Source organism: Erpetoichthys calabaricus, chromosome 5 (assembly GCF_900747795.2).
Source record: "Erpetoichthys calabaricus chromosome 5, fErpCal1.3, whole genome shotgun sequence".
Taxonomy (NCBI): domain Eukaryota; kingdom Metazoa; phylum Chordata; class Cladistia; order Polypteriformes; family Polypteridae; genus Erpetoichthys; species Erpetoichthys calabaricus.
The window spans coordinates 111,012,269-111,038,144 of record NC_041398.2 but is presented as its reverse complement, the minus strand read 5'-3'; the positions used below and the strand labels follow the sequence as shown (position 1 = coordinate 111,038,144).

General features: G+C 41.0%; 1 protein-coding gene across 1 annotated transcript in view; it reads left to right on the top strand.

Annotated features, from left to right (window-relative positions):
* The window catches only part of slc30a9 (solute carrier family 30 member 9), a 990,624-nt gene that overhangs the window by 75,742 nt on the left and 889,006 nt on the right, over positions 1-25,876 (top strand). The gene's annotated exons all lie outside the window — the stretch shown is intronic.

Here is a 25,876-nt window from a genome sequence, read left to right as displayed (position 1 = left end):
TAGTCTGAAAAAATCCATCATCAGCTGACTTCAGTGTCCCATGTGCTTTCGGACAAACTCTAGCTGAGATGTCATACATGTGTTTTGTTAATGTTGGCAATGCGCAGTGTCTCCAGTCTCATCCACAGTAGCTTGTAACTCCTTCTGAAGTATGATTGGTATCTTGGTGGCTTCCCTCAAAATTGTTCTTGCACAGTCACTCGGGTTTTATGGATGCTTTGCAATAGGCAGATTTACAGCTGTGCCATACTCTTAATAATTACTCTTATTAATGACTGATTTGACTGAACTCTGAGGAATATTCAGTACCTTAGATAGTATTTTTGTCTCCATCCTCTGACTTGTGCTTTTCCATTTCCTTTTCACAGAGTTGCATGGTGTGTTCTTTTATCTTCATTGTGTAGGTTAAAACATGACACTGACTTGCGACAAGCTGGATCCTTTTATATAAGGTGCATTTACATTGAAATCAATTGAGACCCCTTGACTACAGACTGGTAATCTTAATTGAACTAATTATGGGACATCTAAAACCAATAGCAGGGGGCTGCACCAGCTATGATTAATCTCCTTAGTGTTGATCTCAAGAGTTACTCGGCTCAAAATTCTTTACAATTACAGTTATTCCCGAGTCGGGCACAGGTGATAAGTGATGATCCGCTTTTACAGCTTTAAGGCTGAATAAACACTCAGGGTGGTATTCTGCTGCCATCTAGTGGCATGCTGCAAAAAATCATGAAAATGTCTATGCATTTTGCCACAGTACGGTAACTGATCAATATTCATGAGTGGAGTGGAGCCTTCAACCAAAATTGATTTATTTGTATGGAATGACGTGATTTTAATTGAATAAAATAAAAAAAAATGTTTTTTAAAAATAACGTTAGTTTTAGAACAAGCTAAAGCTGAACCATTAGTTGAATCAAGCGATGGTGATGAGAATGTAAATTGGTCATCAGACGTTGGCATGGATAGTGAAAATGATGTACTGTACGACCGACCTGACATGTTATGTCTGGAGACTTAAGTCGTGTAAAGCTGTTGCAGGAATTACGATCAAATAGAAAGACAATAAAGGTGTTCACCCCCTAAACACTGTTCTCAATGCAGCAGATGTTCATGTTAGGGGAAATGTTACGGTGACTAAGCCTTGCTGTTTGTTTCTTTGTTTTCATTTACAGTCAAAGTAAAAAAGTATGTGAACCCCTAGGAATTATCTATATGTCTAATTCCCATATAAAACATGGTTGTATCTTCATGTCAGTCACAATAATGAACAAACACCGTCTCCTATAGCTAAAAATACACAGATTTTCAGAGAATTTTTGACCATATTGAATAAATCATTCAAACTGTGAAACTGAAGGTTGGAACAAGTAAGTGAACCCTAAGCTAATGACTTTTTAAAAAGCTCATTGCAGTCAGAATTTAGCACACCTGGGGCCTCATGTATAACGCCGTGCATAGAACTCACACTATAACATGGCGTAAGCACAAAAGCGGGAATGTGCGTAAGCACAGAAAAATCCAGATGCAGGAATCTGTGTGTACGCAAACTTTCACGTTCTTCCACTACATAAATCCCGATCAGCGTGAAAAGTAACACACGTGCACGCGCCTTCTGTCCCGCCCCAACTCCTCCCAGAATTACGCCTCTTTGAATATGCAAATCGATATAAATAGCCTTCTGTGAAAAGACTATGGGAAAAGCATGGGGGAAAATATAAGAATTTCAGCGAATACCAAGTGGAGGCAAAGGAAAAATGTACTATTTGTTGGTTTAAACAGTGGTATAATCAACAAAAGAAAGTTGATCGAGTGACATAGAGTGTCGGAGAAACTCGAAAGCTCAAGTTCACAAAGTCGCACAGTGCCCGAAATAAAAAAGACGGTCCGCTATGAGTCGCCTTTTCACACCGACTTTGATATGTGACAACTTCTGAGTGTCATATGAAAGCTTATTAGGGTACAGAGAATAAAAATAGGCACACAGTGGGAGAAAAAAGCACGAAATGTCAACTTTAATCTTGAAATTTCCACTTTAATCACGTAGTTTATTTTGTCATTAAAGCAGAACATCATAAACTTCATCTTAAAATCGTTTATTTTACTAGTTTCTCAAGTAGCACGTTAAATGCTTTGTTCTGTGTTTGATCTTCTATGTGCTCTATGTGTGTGAATCACTACGTGCTTCCGTTCTTTCTCTTTCTCCGACAGGACACAGAATCCATTACATTCGTGATATTACAGCTCTCTGAATAATTAAAATACTGAGATGTATACGTGATATCTTTTTCATGATGATAGGAATGAAAGCATGTTATTAAACATGGGAACACGGTGGCGCAGTAATTGTTCATATCTCACGCAAGAGGCTTGCTGCACCATGTGCGATCTTTGATGAAATAATTTATTACAGAAGTACTGTCTCTTTTAAACATACTAACCTCCAATTCCTGTGCTAACTTTTCTTTCTCCAAATACCCAATCGCCACACAATCAGCTCTGTAATAGACATTAAGCCATGTGTAAGCTTAGAACGGCGATTCTTCAAAACTTTTAAGGAACATTGAAATATCTTCATAGTACATGTTTAATTATTCTATCCGTCTATCCTTCCAGTGTCGCGTCAGCACCAGCAATAATACAGCGCAAGGCAGGAGCTATCCGTGAACTAGTTAGCGCTGCGGCACCGTGTCCTTACATGTTTAATTATTAACAATACAGATTATTTAAATAAAGTTAAAGTTTTATCTGTATACTATAAGCAACATATTTTGCTGCCTTTCATCTTAAAAATGATATCGTCATGATACGCGCTTTATAAAGTGGCGCAGGTTGTGCAATATTATAACTAGTGCAAGTTTACAGTGAGGTGATTGTACTTATAAGTAAACAGTTCTACAAGGAGCACTTGATGGACTGATTGAGTGCGGATGAAACTGTTTATGAAACGCGAAGTCCATACAGGAAAGGCTTTGACATGTTTTGCTGTGACTGAGGTAGTGTGTGCTTGAAACTGTATACCGATAATTCTCTTTCCTATCAGCTGCTGCTGTGATTCCCCACTCAGATACAGTGATATAAATACTCCGAGTGGTACAGTGAGAGTAATATGGAAAAAGATGATCCGCTGTGGCAACCCTTAACGGGAGCAGCTGAAAGAAGAAGAAGATGCAGTGAGCGTAACAACGCTAAAGCAGTTATAGTATTTGGAATACTATGGCTATTCCCTGGACCATTATATTGCTACAGGTTAATTACAATCAGATGCATTACACTAATAAACAATATGCAGTTAATTTCAGTGTATTTATAAAGCCGCGTCAGGAATGTGGGTCTAAGAAAGAAAGGGTGATCACACAGGAACAGTAGCACTGCTTTGACGCTGGGTGCCGCCAGTCTGCAAAACCAAGCAGAGAAATTACGTGTGCCAGGGTATGAGGTACCATGGAAATGTGCGTGGCTTTACGCCAAGTTTAGGTTTTATACATCACAATTTGAGCGTGGAAACGTTTGTACGCAACATTTCTGTGCGTACGCACCGTTTATACATGAGGCCCCTGTTGTCCATTTAATGAAACGAGTTCAGAGGTGTGGCCTAGAATTACTTTGATTGATAAAAAAACGCTATGAAGTTTGAGTTTGAGCTTTTGACAAGTAGCATATCCAGATGGGAATCATGCCTCGCACAAAAGAGCTGTCTGAAGAGCTACGATCGAGAATTGTTAATCTACACAAGGCTGGAAAGGGTTACAAAGTCATATCAAAGATTTTAGATATTCATCAGTCTACTGTTAGGCAAGTTGTCTATAAATGGAGACAATTTGGTATTGTGGCGACTCTGCCTAGAAGTGGGTGCCCTGCCAAGATGACCCCAAGAGCACAATGCAAAGTCAGCAATGAGGTAAAGAAGAACCCTAGAGTGACAGCAAAGGACTTGAAGAAGTCATTAGAACTGGCTAACATCTCTGTTCATGAGTCAACTATACGCAAAACATTGAACAAGAAAGGAGTCCATGGCAGGACACCAAGAAGGAAGCCAATGCTATCAAAAAAGAACATTGCTGAATGCCTGAAGTTTGCGAAAGAGCACTTGGACACTCCACAATGGTACTGGGAAAATGTTTTGTGGAGTGATGAAACCAAAATTGAACTATTTGGGAGGAACAAGCAGATCTTCATTTGGCGCAAAAAGGGCACTGTATATCAACATCAAAACATCATCCCTACAGTAAAATATGGTGGAGGGAACATCATGATTTGGGCCTGGTTTGCTGCATCATGGCATGGACAGCTTGCCATCACTGAGGGGAAAATGAATTCACAAGTTTATCAACAAATTCTCCAGGATAATGTGAGGGTATCTGTCCATCAACTTAAGCTCAGAAGAGGCTGGGTGATGCAACAGGACAATGACCCCAAACATCGCAGCAAATCCACAGTACAATGGCTTCAGAAGAACAAACTCCGCCTTCTGGAGTGGACTAGTCAGAGCCCAGATCTCAATCCTATTGAGATGCTGTGGAATGACTTGGAGAGCCGTACACAGAAGACAACCAAAGAATATGGAAGAGTTAAGGCAGTTCTGCAGGGAAGAATGGGCTAACATTCCCCCCTGCACGATGTGCAGGTTTGATCTACAGTTACAGGAAGCGCCTGGTTGAGGTCATTGCTGCCAAAGGAACGTCAACCAGTTATTAAATCCCAAGGTTCACTCTTTCCATTACCACTGTGAATGTTGAATGCGTTTGTAAAATAAAGACATGAAAGAGTAGAATTATTTGTGTGTCACTAGCGTAAGCTCATTGTGTATATAAGTACCTGTGACTTAGATGAAGGTCAGATCACTTTTTATGACCAATTCATGCAGTAAACCAGATAATTCCAAAGGGTTCACATACTTTTTACATTGTATGTTGCTATTTTGTTTGGATTTTGGCGCTTGCTGACGCTAATGATGTTTTCAGACTGGCATGTGGAGTGTTGTGCAGAGCCCCGGACATTGCTGGCCCACACATGCATGTGAACACATGGCGTTATATAGCACCCTCATTTTAAGTTTGCTCCTCTCCATTAAAGGAATTTGTGTTTTATGAAAATCCAAAAGTTCTCTTAGTTTGGGATATTGAGAGAAATCCAGCCATATCTGAAGAAGCATTTGTGGCTGAAAAATGGATGAAAGAAAATCATTTTAATGTTTGGTATGAAATAATAATAATAATTCATTACATTTATATAGCGCTTTTCTCAGTACTCAAAGTGCTATCCACACAGGGAGGAACCGGGAAGCGAACCCACAATCTTCCACAGTCTCCTTACTGCAAAGCACTACCACTGCGCCACCTGTGAGGACTATAACTGAACACATGAATATTTAGCATTTTGGGGAGAGAAATCAGTAAGGCAAAAAAAGGAAAATATCTGGTGTGTGTAATACTGAACAAAAGAAGTGTGAGTGGGCCGAGTTCTAGCATGAGGATATCAACATGATTTTGTGTGAAGAACAACACCTAGAAGGTTATTGGCTGCTTAGGAAAGCTCATTTCAGATGAACTGGGGCTTTGACGTTTCCACAACTGACTGCTTTGTTGTTGACCTGCGCTTGTACGTTGCTGCACCTGCACGCTAGTTAAGATCTCAACATGTCTAACAAGTCTTTCCTGCATACAGATTTTGGTTGCTGAATTTTGGAAGTTATGATCCTAATTTGGTGTTTTGATTACAGTTTGTAATGCCAAGGTTACTCCACTGCTGCCGCTCACCTTTAAATGAAGAGTTTGTTTGGCCAACTAATTCATGACATACTGCAAGCGATAAAAAAAAAAAAAAAACAAGTAATTAAACAGAGTTCTGCAAAAAACAAAAACGTAGGTCTAGTGATAAATTGGTATCATGGATAGACTGGCATCCCAGCCGGGGTGGACACTTTTTCCGGAAGGCCAGTATAAGAGTTGCTGATGAAGATATGCCTGACATTCCCTGCCTCAGTCAGGAAGCTGATATGGAGCGCCATTGGCACAGAGTGTATGCCTGGACTGGCCCCCTGGCAGCAAGGAATAGAAACCCCTTAAGTGGCTGGGAGGCCAGAAGAAATTAAGTCATTGTGGGAGGTTACCTCCCATATTTATTTTGTTCTACTGGACACTGGGAGGCAGCATCCCTCTTGGTGAGCCCCTGTCTGGACACCCACAAGGCAGTGTGGGAATTGTAGTTCTACAGGGCTGCCCAGTAAAGTTCTGTGGGTGCCACCAAGGGAGGCTGTCGAGGAGGGTGATTCCCATGTTTAAGGGTGGTTCCACCTAACCCGGAAGTGCTTCTCGGAGACAATTGTTTTGGCACTGGAAGTACTGCCAACTTCAATAAGGCGCCCTCCACCTTACCCAGGAAGTCAGAAGCTCACCTGGGAGCAATGGAGGAAGAAAAAGAAAATTGAATTGTAAATTAATGTTGTGCTGTGGATGGTGAAAGCGCCTTTATTGTAAGTACAACAAAGAAAAATAAAAACAGTCTTATTTGAACCCTCGACTGTCTGTGTGTAGTTTTCTGGGGTTTAGGGCTCAGTGACGCCCCTCTACAGGCCACACTGGCTAAACACAGGGGTGTAAAGAAAATGAGCAGGAGATGGCTAAAGCACATGGGGATATGCAGAAACACAAGCTAATTAATTTGGAAAGAGTCAAAAATCTGAACAAAGCCAATGGAGCTGATCATCTAAACCAAATGTGACTGGATGTTGTGTTATAGAAAGTTCTACTCATTCAGACATTCAAAACCAAATGTTGTAAGTCTTTTCAGTTATCAGCACCACACGTAAACATGAAACCTAAAGCATCATGGGAAGAACTTTTTGATTTAAAGACAGGACTCTTAACCAGTGAACGAGGGGGAGAGGCAGGTCTTTGTATAACAAGTCCTCCCCATGAGGCATTAGTTTCCTGTTTATGATGTGTATTGATTTTTTCTGAAGTATTTATTTTAAAATATTTCAGCAAAAAAAAAAAAAAGCATGCGTTTTACAAATTTTAAGCATATGACTGGATAACAGACAGCTTGATTATTTGATATGAGTAATGTAAGGTGTTTTTTTTTTCTCTTTTCACTTTGGCCACTATTGGCTTCTATTACATCATAAAACATTTTCTGTCCATTCTGCATGAAAACACGAGATTACACATTTTTCTCAGCCATCACTACAAACTGCATGAGGTAACATACAAAAAAAAGATCATTTGTAGGTGGCATATTTCTGTAAATCGTAAAACACATACCGATGGCATGACAATCCACCACAGACTGATGACTGTCAGATACGTGCAAACGAATGTGGAAATGGCGGCTGCATATGCTTGTCTGTAATGTAGTGTACTACGCCTCAGCAGTAGTGATGGCTTCTAGGTATTGTGCATATGTTGTACATGAGGTGCATGCATCAAGACTCTTTTGCTTCATTTGTAAGTAAATGATGGAAGCCGCTACTTGCAAATTGATTTAAATTAAGTTGAAATGAAAAACCTGTTAATTTTATGTGCTTATTTGTATCTGCAGAGTGCTGTAAGTCGAGACCTGCCTGAACACAAAACAAAAAATTGTAGTCAAGAAGCAAAGGTAATGTGTTCAGACGAGTGGAGCTGCCTTACATTCTGAGGAATTCCAGGTTTGTCTTTAAACAGTTTATTTTAGCTGTAGTGGTAAGGAAAGCACAGCACAAGCTGGCAGCTGTGGTGTATCCCCAGATTCATCCAACGCCATCAATGTTTTCTTACGCCGTAAGAGCCTGGCGACTCAGTTAAATTAGTAAGGACATTAACAGTCTATTAAACATCTGTTACTCATGCATATAAGTAACCAAGGAGGACTAAGATTAAACTTGAATCGAAATGCTGGGGAATCTGTCAGTGCTGCGAGAAAAATTAACGGAGCAATGTTCAACTATTTATATGTGCAAGGGGCTTAAATAAACCACACCGTCACTTCCTCAGTCTGACTGTGTGTGGACATTTTATTAACCCAGTCAACAGCTGACTACCAAAAGAACGCAAGTTTCTCCAGGTTGTTCAAAGTGAAACCGCAGGAAGAGTCTACAGCTGTCAGTCGTCTTCGCCCACCTTTTGCCATGCACTATAAAAGTCAGACTATGCTGAACTGCGCCCATCTTTTTAATGCTCCTCAAGATGGCATTCATACTGCTCAGATGTTAACAACTTGTAAAGTGTAAAAGTCGTTTAGCATGTTGAGGATGGTGACAAATGCACTGTGGTCAAGTACTTTGTTGTCTAGTCTGTAGATGGTGAATGGTTCACCAGACTAAGACTTTTAAGAATGACAAAGTTATTAACAAGCTGGTAGAAGATGGGCACCGACAACAAGTGCAGTGAACCCATGGCTTCTGATTTAACCTTACAATCTTGGGACTTGTCAATTTATTAGTATAAAATATCACTAAGTGACGTGCTTATTTTAAATAAACTATGCATTTTAGAATCAACAAGTCAGGGGTTATTTGAATTTAATTTCGATTACTGTTGTTTTAGTGTTTTAAGTTTACCCCCTCTCGTGTTAACACTACTGCCATATGTCAAAATCCCTTGGTTTTGTACTTCACTTGAAAGTTTGTTCCCTTCTTGAATATTTTTGACACCCAATTGTGTGTGTGTGTGTGTGTGTGTGTGTGTGTGTGTGTGTGTTTAGTTCAGAGAAAACAAATTTTATTAATAGAAAGAAGGAAGGCGTCAAAATGCGCTATATCCATCTTTTCATGTTTTAGCCGGTTTAATCCAATTCAGGGCCACCAGATAGTGACACTAAAATGGGACCTGCTGGTATGATCTTTAGAGTTTAAAAAATGTCTTGCATATTCACAAATGCCTGTAACTTTGTATAAATTGGCCACCAGGCACTTTCATAACGCAATATGCCCACGTGTGGTAAAATGCATGTCTCTCTCAAGCTAGCATCATTAATGCAATACCAGTCCAATCGTGTGTCATATTTGTTATTATGGCTGAAGGTTCAGGACCCGTGGATTGGATGTGACCACCGGTGCTAGTGCCAACATTCTGCCGTGGGCTGAGTCTGCTGTAGTAGTGGATAGTTAAGGCAGATGCCACAAAGGGCAGGGCCATCTTTGCGCATGGGCACGCTAGGCAGTTGCCCCGGGGGCCCCATGCTAATCTATGTATGTTGTGACTTGCTGAGTGGTTGTGTAGGTAGGGGCCCCAGTGCACTGCTTTGCCCAGGGGCCTATAATGCTGTTAAGATGGCCCTGGCAAAGGGGACAGGAAAAATACAGCAAATAAGCAAGAAAAGATTCACTGAACAGCAGCTTAAGTCTGTCTTTACAGAGATACAAGAAAATGGCAAAAATATTAACTTTGCTAACACACTGAGACGTTTTCTGAGCAGTTAGGTAGCTCATTATATTTTAGTCTCTTTAGTGGCAATCATTATGACTGCATTTCACGAGCAGTTAGCTGTGCCGTTACGCTTCACTTCAGATAAACATATTGGCACTCTAGTCACGTTAAGTGCTTAAGGATGAAATAACGTCGGCTCTGCAGAGAAGTACTTGTTGGCACTGCCAATGCATGGAGGAGTTCCAGACATTACGTTACTAACACTGAAGCTTTTTGCAAAACTTATAGGCTGTGAAGGCTGTGTAATTGGCATGTGGTTTTTGACTCTTCGTGGTCTCATTTCATATTGACTTTATAAATAAAATGTATTATTATTATTATTATTTAGCGCCTTTCCCATGCTCAAGGCACTTTTTGACTGCTGCTTTACTGTAATTACATGACCCCAGTCCCTTTCTTGACTCTGACCTTCTGCCTTTACCACAAAGTCTCCTCCTGACTTGATTTGTCTCCAATCGTGACCCAGTGCATGGGTGGGCAGATTCAGTCCTGGAGGGCCGCAGTGGTTGCAGGTTTTTGTTCTAACCCGGTTGTTTAATTAGAAACCAGTCCTTGCAAATAATTTCATTTCATGGCTTGCTAGTGCTTTAACTCTGCTATGTCAGGTCATTCTCATATCCTCAATTTTTTTTCCTTTCTAAGGATATTATTCAAATGATTTGAAGGCTAAAATGGATGACTAATTCTCAGTCCTTCACTTTTTTCTCTTTACTTTCCTTCCAAGTACTTCATTAAACCAAATAGTGCATGATAAATACACACGGGTTGTAACACGCTAAATGGAGAACTGCTGGTCTCTTTTGTCATTTGCATCTTATTGCTAATAAGGAGCTATTAAAAATGAAGACTACAGCTGTTTAAGACTAAAATAAGCAATAAGGGTTGAAAATCTTAACAAGCGAGAAGCAGAAGTGTTACTTGAGCAATAAGTGCTTCTTATTAAGCAACTGGGTTGGTGCAAAAACCTGCAACCACTGTAGCCCTCCAGGACTGAATCTGCCCACCCCTGTTCTAGCGTTACCTCCTGCTAATCTCTTCAGTGTTCCTGGACTTCTCTTTGCCGCTGTTGGGACTGTGACTGTCTCCCATCAGTCTTGTCCAAGGAATGGTGAATGTGAAAATGATAAGAATGAGTGATTCCCTGCTGCTTGGAGGGAGGATAATAAGGGAAAATTAAAAAAAAAGAAAAAACTGGAATAGCTTGACCTTACTGATATCAGAAAAAGAGTTCAGCTCCACACTGTTTCAAATATTGAAAACTAGGGGGCTCTGCTCCCTGCTCGCTTCACTCGCCAACCCCCGGACGGGCGCTACACGCTAGCCACTTCGCGGCTGTGCCGCTCGTGTATGGGAAAGCGGATGTACAATTTAAACAGATTGTTATTTTCATGGGAATTGTTACATATGCATAAGTTACCTAACTATTTTACATTACAGCAAGTAATTAACCATAGTAAAAAAATAGTAATATGTAAATAAATTGAAATAAAATTATGTTTCATGTTGCATTAGAGGTATTCGTTACGTTATATGTTTTCATTCTGTTTGGCTTTGAAATTAACACACAAATACTTTTTAAACTTGCACTTTTTCTGTAAAACTTCAGTAAAAACAATATTTGGAATTAACTTTTTGTCAATATCGCATTGAATTTTGATTCCATGTTTGGACTTACATCGTGACAATGCAATGTATAACTGCCCGTGAGTGAATATTGTTTCTTTCTCTCTAATAAATAAAACGACTTTTTATAATGTTTGTCCCTGTGATTTGTTAATTGTCATAGCAAAAGCTATTCTAACGGGAAACTGTAAACGTTTTAATAAGAATGGCATATCAAGATCTCCTTTTGTGTCTAATGTTATCCGTGAAATATGTACTACATTACCTTTCTTGTCGCCTGTTAAAATTTTACATGTCAGAATTGTTCGACCAGTTTTCAATACTAATCTTGTCCTATTGCATAGTTCATCACTCATACATAAATTATGCAATAACATTATGATACATCCTTCTTTCAACAGTAATTCGGGCCAGTGGAAGACCGGGCAGTGTTAACGGTTTAGATATTCTATGGGATATTGTAAATTGATATTTTCATCTTGCACAATATCACCACCAACTGTTTCAGCATAATCTATTGATACACTGTAACGGCCAACCCCTTTTACCCAGCCGGCAGCTACACCTCCAAGACCAGTGGCCTGGATAATTGACTGAGAAATAATCTAACTATCAAGCCGTACTTCTTACCAATTAAACTTTTCCCCCCACAATCGACGGTGAAGAATATGAGCACACAAAAACAGGATGTAAAATTAAAGAGATTATATGTATTAAGTGAAATGAAATAGAAATATAGAAACATAAATATAAATATCCCTCCACCCCAGCAATAACAAGACACCACCAAATATATATATATACACAACAAAAAACCCTCCCTTGTCCCTGTAACAAATAAACACACAACACGAATAACAACAATGAATGATAAACTGAAAATGAATGAGAACGTGAGTCCGGTAATAAAGAAACTGTCCTGAAAGCGGATGACTGAATTAGTGAAATTGCGATGTTTGATTCTCCCCGGAAAAAATGGAACAGCCTCACCGTGAATCCTCGTGTATGTGGTGGATGATTAAGTCCTACCCCAGGGTCTCTCGTGGTGAGGTCCTTGAAATAAATCCGGCAGATGGAAAAACAAACTGGATGGATAAGCGCAATATGGAAAACAGGTATCAGGTTGCTCGTGGTCGTGATGGTGAAACAAAATCTCCTTCTCTCCCCTTTTCCTTCTCCTCCTGATGGCTTAAATAGTCCTGTGACGGCTGGGATTGATTGATTGTAAACAGGTGTTTTCCAGGTTTGCGGCTGTGGTCTCCTTCCATCATCCATCCCCTTTTACGGGGACAGTATTAACTGATGCACAAACAGTAAATGGGACAATGAAACGAGACGCACTCAGTACTGACATTTAACACTATGTGGCCCCGCTACAACACATTTAACCAATTTGCCGTGTAACCGATCGACAATTTTCACAATAATTCATTTGACTTCATCGTTTCTCTGTGCTAGGATTGCCCATGTACTCATTTCTTCTGTTGATAACACTTCGGGATGAAATTCTTCAATAACATTCAGTCATAACAAGTCTTCTTTTATTGGGAACTTAAAGTGAGGAAAACGTAAAAAATTATAAGAGCTGAGAGAGCGGGAACTGTTTCTGACAAAAGCGTTCACACGAATGAGAGGTGAGAGGACCGTGGGCTGTTAACTGTAAATGGTTGAGAGGAGGGCGGGACTTGAAAAAATCTCTTGGCAATAGTCTCGTCTCAAGATTTTCTTTTATAATAGAGAGAAATATATTTATGCTTGTACTGCTGCTGGGAAATGGAAAGCATGTGATGAAGCTTTACTGTGATTTAAAGCTAAAGCAGGAAAAACTGGGAGAGGTCTGGTTAGTTGGCGTATAGGTGGACTAACCTTCAGCCAGTGTTATATTTTAAGAAAATGTGTCCTTGTAGTTTTCAGTCTTCTTTTACTCATACAGTCATATGAAAAAGTTTGGGAACTCCTCTCAGCCTGCATAATAATTTATTCTACTTTCAACAAAAAAGATAACAGTGGTATGTCTTTCATTTCCTAGGAACATCTGAGTACTGGGGTGTTTTCCAAACAAAGATTTTTAGTGAAGCAGTATTTAGTTGTAGGAAATTAAATCAAATGTGAAAAACTGGCTGTGCAAAAATGTGGGTCCCCTTGTAATTTTGCTGATTTGAATGCATGTAACTGCTCAATACTGATTACTTGCAACACCAAATTGGTTGGATTAGCTCATTAAGCCTTGAACTTCATAGACAGGAGTGTCCAATCATGAGAAAAGGTATTTAAGGTGGTCAATTGCAAGTTGTGCTTCCCTTTGACTCTCCTCTGAAGAGTGACAGCATGGGATCCTCAAAGCAACTCTCAAAAGATCTGAAAACAAAGATTGTTCAGTATCATGGTTTAGGGGAAGGCTACAAAAAGCTATCTCAGATGTTTAAACTGTCAGTTTCAGTTTCAACTGTAAGGAATGTAATCAAGAAATGGGAGGCCACAGGCACAGTTGCTGTTAAACTCAGGTCTGGCAGGCCAAGAAAAATACAGGAGCGGCATATGCACAGGATTGTGAGAATGGTTACAGACAACCCACAGATCACCTCCAAAGACCTGTAAGAACATCTTGCTGCAGATGGTGTATCTGTATATCGTTCTACAATTAAGCACAATTTGCACAAAGAACATCTGTATGGCAGAGTGATGAGAAAGATGCCCTTTCTGCACTCGCGCCACAAACAGAGTCGCTTGTTGTATACAAATGCTCATTTAGACAAGCCAGATTCATTTTGGAACAAAGTGCGTTGGAATGATGAGACAAAAATTAAGTTATTTGGTCATAACAAAAAGCTTTTTGCATGGCGGAAGAAGAACACCGCATTCCAAGAAAAACACCCGCTACCTACTGTCAAATTTGGTGGAGGTTCCATCATGCTGTGGGGCTGTGTGGCTAGCTCAGCGACTGGGGCCCTTGTTAAAGTCGAGGGTTGGATGAATTCAACCCAATATCAACAAATTCTTCAGGATAATGTTCAAGCATCAATCACAAAGTTGAAGTTACGCAGGGGTTGGATATTCCAACAAGACAATGACCCAAAACACAGTTCGAAATCTACAAAGGCATTCATGCAGAGGGAGAAGTACAATGTTCTGGAATGGCTGTCACAGTCCCTCGACTTGAATATCATCGAAAGTCTATGGGATGATTTGAAGCAGGCTGTCCATGCTCAGCAGCCATCAAATTTAACTGAACTAGAGAGATTTTGTATGGAAGAATGGTCAAAAATACCTCCATCCAGAATCCAGACACTCATCAAAGGCTATGGGAGGCGTCTAGAGGCTGTTATATTTGCAAAAGGAGGCTCAGGGGTGCCCACATTTATGCACCTAATTTTGTTATGATGCATATTGCATATTTTCTGTTAATCCAATAAACTTAATGTCACTGCTGAAATACTACTGTTTCCATAAGTCATGTCATATATTAAAAGGAAGTTGCTACTTTGAAAGCTCAGCCAATGATAAACAAAAATCCAAAGAATTAAAAGAGGTTCCCAAACTTTTTCATATGACTGTATGCAGCACCACATGTCTTTCAAAGCTAGTTATGTATCTAAAGTCAGGGCCATCTTAACACGTGGGCACGCTAATGATAACATAAAATAAATGTGTCCTTTGGTCTGTGCTATAAATTTGTCTTCTTTATGATTCCAAAAATTTTGATCATTTTTATAATCAAAATCGCTACATTTGCGCATTTCCTGTTCAAATACAGGGGAGAAACATGAGATACAGCAGCGACAACATGAGCTGAGCCTCCCCTCAGACTGTGCTGTTCCTCACAAACTGGGTTGATACATGCAATTGGCGCGTGCCTGTTGCTGCTGTCTCTGTATATCGTCAATATAATGTTTTCACACGTTTATTATACACCCTGACTTTCCACAGTCTGGCTAATATCGTTAATGAATGTGTGTGACATATTTAGTGTTGCCGATTGGACACAAAACCGTGAGAAGGCACAAGGTGAGGCAGACAGTACCGTGCCGCACTGAAGGGGATGGATGTGAGCCCAGCAGGTGCTTGTTGCTGCTGTTCTTCTACACAGAGGCTCTGGGTGCCAACAAGTTAGTGATATCAGAAAGTCAAGTGCACTGCAGTGGTCCGTTTATTTTTATTTTTTGTTCCGATTGACTGCCAAAGTGGAAGATTAAGACTTTTTAAACTAAAGGAAAATAAAGGGGACTTTTACAAGAAAGTGATGGAGATTTTCATGGAGAAGGATAGGCGCATGGACTTCATTTACAAATAAAAAAATGGGATCAGACTAAGAAAAAAAATCCAATATTTAAAAACTAAGTTTTGATCTTAAATAAAATATTCTTTTGTTTTTTCTTGTTATCCTTGTGTTGAACAGTCTGTATTAAAATTGATTAAAGCTTCAGAAATAAAAGCTTTTAAAAACAGCTAAATATTTCAATTAAGGTCAAAATTGAAATCTGCTTTTTTTGTACACCACTCTATACTTTCATTTGTATTAAATGAGTATGAATGGTAGAATTGCAACGGTAAATTTAGAACACATGGAGCAGTGGTGTGAAAAACTATTTGCCCCCTTCCTGATTTCTTATTCTTTTGCATGTTTGTCACACAAAATGTTTCTGATCATCAAACACATTTAACCATTAGTCAAATATAACACAAGTAAACACAAAATGCAGTTTGTAAATGGTGGTTTTTATTATTTAGGGAGAAAAAAAAATCCAAACCTACATGGCACTGTGTGAAAAAGTAATTGCCCCCTGAACCTAATAACTGGTTGGGCCACCCTTAGCAGCAATAACTGCAATCAAGCGTTTGCGATAACTTGCAATGAGTCTTTTACAGCACTCTGGAGGAATTTTGGCCCACTCATCTTTGCAAAATTGTTGTAATTCAGCTTTATTTGAGGGTTTTCTAGCATGAACCGCCTTTTTAAGGTCATGCCATAGCATCTCAATTGGATTCAGGTCAGGACTTTGACTAGGCCACTCCAAAGTATTCATTTTGTTTTTCTTCAGCCATTCAGAGGTGGATTTGCTGGTGTGTTTTGGGTCATTGTCCTGTTGCAGCACCCAAGATCGCTTCAGCTTGAGTTGACGAACAGATGGCCGGACATTCTCCTTCAGGATTTTTTGGTAGACAGTAGAATTCATGGTTCCATCTATCACAGCAAGCCTTCCAGGTCCTGAAGCAGCAAAACAACCCCAGACCATCACACTACCACCACCATATTTTACTGTTGGTATGATGTTTTTTTTCTGAAATGCTGTGTTCCTTTTACGCCAGATGTAACGGGACATTTGCCTTCCAAAAAGTTCAACTTTTGTCTCATCAGTCCACAAGGTATTTTCCCAAAAGTCTTGGCAATCATTGAGATGTTTCTTAGCAAAATTGAGACGAGCCCTAATGTTCTTTTTGCTTAACAGTGGTTTGCGTCTTGGAAATCTGCCATGCAGGCCGTTTTTGCCCAGTCTCTTTCTTATGGTGGAGTCGTGAACACTGACCTTAATTGAGGCAAGTGAGGCCTGCGGTTCTTTAGACGTTGTCCTGGGGTCTTTTGTGACCTCTCGGATGAGTCGTCTCTGCGCTCTTGAAGTAATTTTGGTCGGCCGGCCACTCCTGGGAAGGTTCACCACTGTTCCATGTTTTTGCCATTTGTGGATAATGGCTCTCACTGTGGTTTGCTGGAGTCCCAAAGCTTTAGAAATGGCTTTATAACCTTTACCAGACTGATAGATCTCAATTACTTCTGTTCTCATTTGTTCCTGAATTTCTTTGGATCTTGGCATGATGTCTAGCTTTTGAGGTGCTTTTGGTCTACTTCTCTGTGTCAGGCAGCTCCTATTTAAGTGATTTCTTGATTGAAACAGGTGTGGCAGTAATCAGGCCTGGGGGTGGCTACGGAAATTGAACTCAGGTGTGATACACCACAGTTAGGTTATTTTTTAACAAGGGGGCAATTACTTTTTCACACAGGGCCATGTAGGTTTGGATTTTTTTTCTCCCTAAATAATAAAAACCATCATTTAAAAACTGCATTTTGTGTTTACTTGTGTTATATTTGACTAATGGTTAAATGTGTTTGATGATCAGAAACATTTTGCGTGACAAACATGCAAAAGAATAAGAAATCAGGAAGGGGGCAAATAGTTTTTCACACCACTGGAGGGTGCAGAGCAAATGTGCTGTCTCTGCTCTTTCTCGCTGCTATAAATGTAACAGTCTTTCTTAGCCAAATATGTGCCATCAGTGTGTGTAAAGAATGCTGTTGAGATATGAAACATAACCAGTAGTCAATGTGCATGCTGCCAACTTAATAGCAAAGAAGCTACTCTTTTGGGTTCATATACATATATATTCTGACTCTGAAGGAGTCCGTGTCTCACCAGCCATGAACCTCACCGCATGTCACTGACTGCAAGTCACCCCACAGTACATTGGAACCTCGGGTCACGACTGTAATTCGTTCCAAAACTCTGGTTGTAACCCGATTTGGTCGTGACCCGAAGTAATTTCCCCCATAGGATTGTATGTAAATACAATTAATCCGTTCCGGACCATACGAGCTGTATGTAAATATATATATTTTTTAAAGATTTTTAAGTACAAAAATAGTTAATTATACCATAGAATGCACAGTGTAATAGTAAACTAAATGTTTACTTACTTCTTCTGCTTGGGCTCTCTCGCTCACTCGCGCTCTCTCTCTCTCGCTAGCTTGCTGCACAGAGATTGCACAGGGAGAGACTGAACACATGTGGAAATCATTGGCGCATACGAACCGGAAGGGAAACTGGCTTGTTCATCACTCGAGTGTGTGGTCATGAACAGATGCAAAAGTTTGGCGAACTTTTTGGTCATAACCCGATTTGTATGTGGTCCGAGATGTTCGTGACCCGAGGTTCCACTGTAGTCTGCTTTAGTTTCAGTATGAGCAGCTCTAACAAGCATGTGGGTGTCATCGCAACATACAGAAACGCACAGCTCTTTTGGTTTATATGCTGCTCACTAACCAAACTGTGTGTTGCTTTTACCGCAGCTGTTTTGATTGTTGAGGAGCGATCTCAACAGCCTTTGTAAACCCGGTGAAAAGGAAAAGTAGCCATCTCACTCACACTTGGTACCCATTTATTATTCACATCACTCTACATAAAAGACAAAATATAGGAAATATAAAAGCAACTTGGTATTTATGAACATTTAACAGTATCAAATAGAAGAAAATATAACACAAAATAAAACATAAACTATATGTTAAGGGGTGATGTCCTGGGTGGGCGGCTTTTGGTTTTAGCAATTGATCGGCGTTGTTCATATGTTGAGTTTTCGAGAAGGATCTATCTGTAGCTTGCAATACCTATGACATGGATGAGGTAATGCCCACAACGTCAGTCATAAAACGCCCTTTGACTCAGATAATCCTCCTACGACCCTAATCTTAACCATAGTGTAACGGGGCCCTAATTTTAATCATAGTCTAATGCAATGGGTGTTACGTGACTGACATTGAGGGCGTTTTATGATGTTGGGGCATTACATGACTGACCTCATAGGCACTACGGTCTGGAATTACACTCTGTTGGAGTTTTCTGGCATCCAAATCTTGGGTCTCTTATTTCTGAAGTCACTTCCTCCATCGCCCTTCTGTTGTTGTTGTTTTATCTTCTTCATTTTAGTCTCGGACAAGCCATATTTATGTTAAAATGCAAACGTGGAATTACGGGACATGTGACATTGCATATATTTGATTGGCTATCTTGTCCTGATGACAGATGACTCTGATCAAAGAGTACCTCTGTACTCCTTCCCTTCTCGAGCTGTAAACTAATCCTGTAATTCCTAGTCCTACAGCGTACATCTGTTCCCAGGTTATAAATGAAATCAGGTTCTGTGGCATCTGTGCTTATTTCCCATTTCCCAGGTCGTAAATTAATCAGAAAAGAAACCGACTGCAACAGATCTATAAATTACTGATACAATACAGAAGGATGTTTGCAGTGCCTGTAATGAAAGGAAAATGTAAATTCAGTTCATCCTGGTTCATTTGAGCAAAATAATTCAAATTTAATATAACAGGTCTGCAGTTCAAAAATTGAAGAGTTTCCACACCAGGACAGTCTATATCCCCCTTCCTATTGGAAGTCTTTAAAGGTGTAGTGCCTCTGTGTACTAGCATGGAAATGGGTTTCTGACATTGGTATTAGTACTGTCACCAGGCTGTGTCAGACAAGCAAGGAAGAGTGTCATTTTTAGAGTAAGCATGTGACAATGAATGTGAACTCTACCTCCGATATACCTAAAAATGACTCACATATACACCATCATAAACAGGCATATTAATGTAATCTTCTGTAATAATCATGTATCCTTGATTTACAGTCCTCTGTCCTAACTAACCCTGAGCACACACTCCCGCTGATGTGCCATGGACTCAGTAGCCATTAGCTGTAACTGACTAGTGTTGGCTTTCCTGTACAACATGGAAGGGCTTCAGCTTGAGCTTATTGGTCTTCAGTGTGTTGCATCCACTTGTTCTGGAGAATCCTTGGAGCTGTCAGCTCAGGTAAGCATTTTGTTCAAAATGACGAAGCTTTGTCTCTCCCCCGTCCTCTTTACACTGTCCCTCTGTGTTTTGCTCCTCTGCCTATCATGGGTTGCTTGTTCTTATTCATAAGTATAATTTCTTTCCCACTGTGTGTACACACATGCCCTACTGCTATTATCTTTCAAATTCTGTTTACAATGTCTTTCCTACCTTTGTGGTAGTTGTCACTTTTTTCTATTTTATTGAAGATGTAAAAACAACGTAAGTGTGAGATTCTGTACTGGTTTTGATAGATAACAAGATTTTTGCTTTTCCGTGGCTATCAGACATCCATGTTCAAGGAGTGGACTAGGCTGACATCAAACATCATGGTACAGTAAATGAAGTACAAAAAAATGTGAAATGACAACTAATATAACCTAAAAACAACTCTTTATATGCTGAGCTATATACTTCTTCTTTTTTCAGCTGCTCCCGTTAGGGGTTGCCACAGCGGATCATCTTCTTCCATATCTTTTTGTCCTCTGCATCTTGCTCTGTTACACCCATCACCTGCATGTCCTCTCTCACCACATCCATAAACCTTCTCTTAGGCCTTCCTCTTTTCCTCTTCCCTGACAGCTCTATCCTTAGCATCCTTCTCCCAATATACCCAGCATCTCTCCTCTGCACATGACCAAACCATCGCAATCTCGTCTCTCTGACTTGGTCTCCCAACCGTCCAACTTGAGCTGACCCTCTAATGTACTCATTTCTAATCCAATCCATCCTCATCACACCCAATGCAAATCTTAGCATCTTTAACTCTGCCACCTCCAGCTCTGTCTCCTACTTTATGGTCAGTGCCACCGTCTCCAACCCATATAACACAGCTGGTCTCACTACCGTCCTGTAGACCTTCCCTTTCACTCTTGCTGATACCCGTCTGTCACAGATTACTCCTGACACTGTTCTCCACCCATTCCACCCAGCCTGCACTCTCTTTTTCACCTCTCTTCCACAGTCTCCATTACTATATACTGTTGATCCCAAGTATTTAAACTCATCCAACTTTGCCATCTCTACTCCCTGCATCCTCACCATTCCACTGACCTCCCTCTCATTTACACACATGTATTCTGTCTTGTTCCTACTGACCTTCACTCCTCTCCTCTCTAGAGCATATCTCCACCTCTCCAGGGTCTCCTCAACTTGCTCCCTACTTTCGCTACAGATCACAATGTAGTCAGCAAACATCATAGTCCATGGGGACTCCTTTCTAATCTTGTCTGACAACCTGTCCATCACCATTGCAAATAAGAAAGGGCTTAGAGCCGATCCCTGATGTAATCCGTCACTCCTACCACAGACCTCACCACAGTCACACTTCCCTCGTACATATCCTGTACAACTCTTACGTACTTCTCTGCCACTCCCGACTTCTTCATACAATACCACAGCTCCTCTCGAGGCACCCTGTCATATGCTTTCTCCAGGTCCACAGAGACGCAATACAACTCCTTATGGCCTTCTCTATACTTCTCCATCAACATCCTCAGAGCAAACATCACATCTGTGGTGCTTTTTCTTGGCATGAAACCATACTGCTGCTCACTAATCATCACCTCACTTCTTAACCTAGCTTCCACTACTCTTTCCCATAACTTCATGCTTTGGCTCATCAATTTTATCCCCCTGTAGTTACTGCAGTCCGGCACATCCCCCTTATTCTTAAATATCGGCACCAGTACACTTCTTCTCCACTCCTCAGGCATCCTATCACTTTCCAAGATTCCATTAAACAATCTGGTTAAAAACATCCACTGCCATCTCTCCTAAACACCTCCATGCTTCTACAGGTATGTCATCTGGACCAACGGCCTTTCCATTTTTCATTTTACACTTCCTGATTCACTATCTCCACATCTTCCAACCTCTTCTCTCTTGTTCTCTTCATTCATCAGCCTCTCAAAGTACTCTTTCCATCTGCTCAACACACTCTCCTCGCTTGTGAGTACGTTTCCATCTTTATCCTTTATCACCCTAACCTGCTGCACATCTTTCCCAGCTCAGTCCCTTTGTCTAGCCAATCGGTACAGGTCCTTTTCTCCCTCCTTAGTGTTCAACCTCTTATACAACTCATCATACACCTTTTCTTTATCCTTCGCCACCTCTCTCTTCACCATGCGTCTTATCTCCTTGTACTCTTGTCTACTTCCTGCATCTCTCTGACTATCCCACTTCTTCTTTGCCATCCTCTTCCTCTGTATACTCTCCTGTATTTCCTCATTCCACCACCAGGTTCCCTTTTCCTCCTTCCTCTTTCCAGATGTCATGCCAAGCACTCCTCTTGCTGTCACCCTTACTACATCTGCTGTAGTTTCCTAGCTGTCTGGTAACTCTTCACTGCCACCCAGTGCTTGTCTCACCTTCTCCCTAAACTCAACCTTGCAGTCTTCCTTTTTCAACTTCCACCATTTGATCCCTGGCTCTGTCCTCACTCTCTTCCTCTTCTTGATCTCCAACGTCATCCTACAGACCACCATCCTATGCTGCTTAACTACACTTTCCCCTGCCACCACTTTGCAGTCTTCAGTCTCCTTCAGATTGACTCTTCTGCATAGGATATAATCTGCCTGTGTGCATCTTCCTCCACTCTTGTACATAACCCAATGTTCCTCCCTCTTCTTAAAATATGTATTCACCACAGCCATGTCCATCCTTTTGGCAAAATCCACCATCATCTGACCTTCTTCATTCCTCACCTTGACACCATACCTACCCATCACCTCCTCGTCTCCTCTGTTCCTTTCACCAACATGTCCATTGAAATCCGCTCCAATCACCACTTTCTGTCCCTTGGGTACACTGTTCATCACTTCATCCAACTCACTCCAAAAATCTTCTTTCTCATCCATCACACACCCAACTTGCGGTGTATATGCACTATCAACATTCATCATCACACCTCCAGTTTCCAGCTTCATAATCATTATACTGTCTGACACTCTTTTCACCTCCAAAACACTCTTGACATACTGTACCTTCAGAATAACCCCTACTCCATTTCTCCTCCCAACCACACCATGATAGAACAATTTGAATCCACCTCCAATCCACCAGGCCTTACTCCCCTTCCATTTAGTCTCTTGTATGCACAATATATCAACCTTCCTTCTCTCCATCATATCACTAATTCTTTCCTCTTACCAACATTCAAAGTTCCTACCCTAATTTCTACTCTCTTTACCTTTCTCCTGTCCTTCTGCCTCCGGACATGTCTCCCCCTCTCCTTCTTCTTCTCCTTCTTCGGCCAACAGTAGCCCAATTTCTGCCAGCACCCTGCTGACTAACAGTACTGGTGGCAGCCGTTGTTAACTCGGGGCTCGACCGATCCAGTATAGAAATTTGTATTGTCCGCATATTGATTTGGCAAAATTTTACACCGGATGCCCTTCCTGACGTTACCCTCCCCATTTATCCGAGCTTGGGACTGGCACGAAGAAACACACTGGTTTGTGCATCCCCTATGGCTGAGCCATATACTTGCTGTTATAAAAAAGCTGTTACTTTACCATTAATAATGAGGTTAAAGTCATCTGTCACAGCTGACTTCATTTCAGGTACAAGCCGTGAAGACCTTTCAGTATCCAATAAACTTGGCTGCTGCAGCATCAGAGGGGAAGAAAGAGAAGCATTACATTACAGAAGACAACAGTTTGCTGTTGTGTTATTGGATTTACCTGCACACTTGACCGGCATTTTCAAAACATAGACATACGGAATTATCTGAGGCCAAACACAAGAGGATTCTACACTTTGATGGGACCAAAAATCTCCCATTGACATGACACTGAATTTTGAGAATGTGATATCAGGTGGGGATTTCTATCCAGGTTCTGGTGGCTGAAAGTGCAAGGAATCTTGGGGTCATTTTTGATTCTTCCCTTTCTTCTTCAACTCACCAAAATCACATGAACACATTTATAACTCGCACCTCAGTATCAAATGCACCGTCTGCTCGTTCCTCTCCTTTTCTGATGCCGAGAAGCTCATCTGAGCTTTCACATCCCACTTTGACTTCTGTAGCCCTCTCTTGTCAGGTGTCCCTTCTATTCTTTTATATCACCACCAGTGGGTTCAAATGTCTGCTGCAACAGTCCACACTCACTCCACATGCCTGTTCTGTAGCATCTTTACTGGCTCCCTCCGTCTCACTGAATATGTACTGTAGTTAGCCATTATGGATGCAATGAGATGTGAATCAAAATGACACATTTTATTGGCTAACTGAACAGATTATAATATGCAAGCTTTCGAGGCAACTCAGGCCCCTTCTTCAGGCAGGATGTAATACAGAAACTAGAGGTCCCTCTGTTTATATAGACCTTAGGACAGAGACAGAATTGGAAAACCTTTAAGTGGGTCATCTTCAATGTAAAAAAATAACAGACCCCTCCTGCCTAAGATTCATTTAGCAGAAGAGATGAACAGTGTACAGACTACAGTAGATCTTCTGATAACCACCAAAACAGCCACAACTAATTGTCCGAAGATGAGCCTGAGTTGCCTCAAAAGCTTGCATATTGTAATCTGTTCAGTTGGCCAATAAAAGACATCATTTTGCTTGACTTCTCATTGCATCTCACTGAATACAAAAGCCTGTTACTAACCTATTAAGCTGTAAATGGCCTATAACAGACAGCAGTAGCTTCCTGCCGCATTTATCCTGGATGACATCCTACATGAGAGAGAGATGCTATGAAATGCCCCCACCCCTTGTCCCTGGCTTACATCTTTCAGGACAACTAATCCTGTGCATTAATTAGATACTGTTGGGGCTGCTACAGATGGCCGCTCGCTTAAAAGTTTTACCACCCCAGTCCACTGAAGCTGGCAAGCTAACTTGTGCTGTTTGGGTGTCAGAAGTAACCAGCTCTGCTGACTCCATTCATTCATTTACAAGGCAACTGAGTTGCTGTGGACTGATAACATGAAACATCTCACTTTTGAAGCACTGTGATGAGCTGATGTTTGGTTTAGTTGTGATCTCCTTGTAGCATGAGCTAAAAGAGTAGCTGCACAGAGGCCGTCTCTGAACACTATGAGTGGAGCACTTCCTGGTGATGTCAACTGATCCGTCTCTCTGTCAGCCCCCACCTTTTCTGTGCAGTGTCACCACTACAATCCATCTGTTCATACTGCAAATCCCATCCTCTTCACCAAGTAAATTGCTGTGGATGAACACCATGAAGCATCTCAGTATGATGAACTGCCGATGGTCAGCTACAAACCCGCAGTGTCTGGCTCAGAAATGATCTCCCTAGTAGCGTGCGCTAAAGGAATATCATATTTAAAAAAGCAGGGGAACGGTCTAAGCCAGTCGCAGTTTAGGGACATTTATGACTTACCAGATCAAGATAAGATTTCTGCATGCAGGTAGCCCTAGCGGAAATTCCAAATCAGGATTCGACTGGCCAGGTTAGCTGGCCTGGGGGGTTACAGGTGGCCAGGACATTAAGGATGGAGTGGTCTGGTTAGGTAGGCAGCACTTCCCCCTCCAGAGGGAAAGAAAGCATGGGCTGAATCATCGAAATCTTGGCTCTGCAAGGGACATGTCAGGGACTATTAGATTGGATAAATGAAGCCCGTAAGTCATGTGATTATTCCCCTTTTCTCTTCCCCTCTCTCTTTCTTTTTCATTTTCCATCCTGAGGAGAGGCCATTTCTGCTGCCCTGTGCTGACGGTATGCTGGATCAAGGACAACGCCAGACCAAGCTGGACCAGAGACTAAGACAGAGAGCCACCTGGTAATCTAACCATATTTAATGCTTGATTTTTGTTATTTTAACAACATTTAAATATGTGGGGCATAGGGAGCAGCCGAAAGAAGAAGATTATCTATAATACATGAATACAAGTGTTCACTTTTTCTCCTGCCTGTTTTATCACTTCCAACTTGTTGGTTGAGGTCCCAGATTTATAATGTAATGAAACATATGAGGACTATATCTGGGGTTTGGAAGCATTTTGTTAAGGTCTACATAAGAAGAGTATAAAGGGGGGAATAGGGTCTCACCGCAGGACTGTATCTCAACAAAAGAGCAACGTAAAGTGTTCCGGAAGGCATTTAACTAACACTGACATTCCAAGCCTTTGGCTCAGTACAGCCGCACTGCCCAGGTCTTCATGATGGTATCACAGATGTGCTTTTTGTTTACTAACACCATTTATTTTTATTTCAGGTCGTTCTTGTTTCTTGTTCTAACTCGATGATGGTGTGTTTGACGT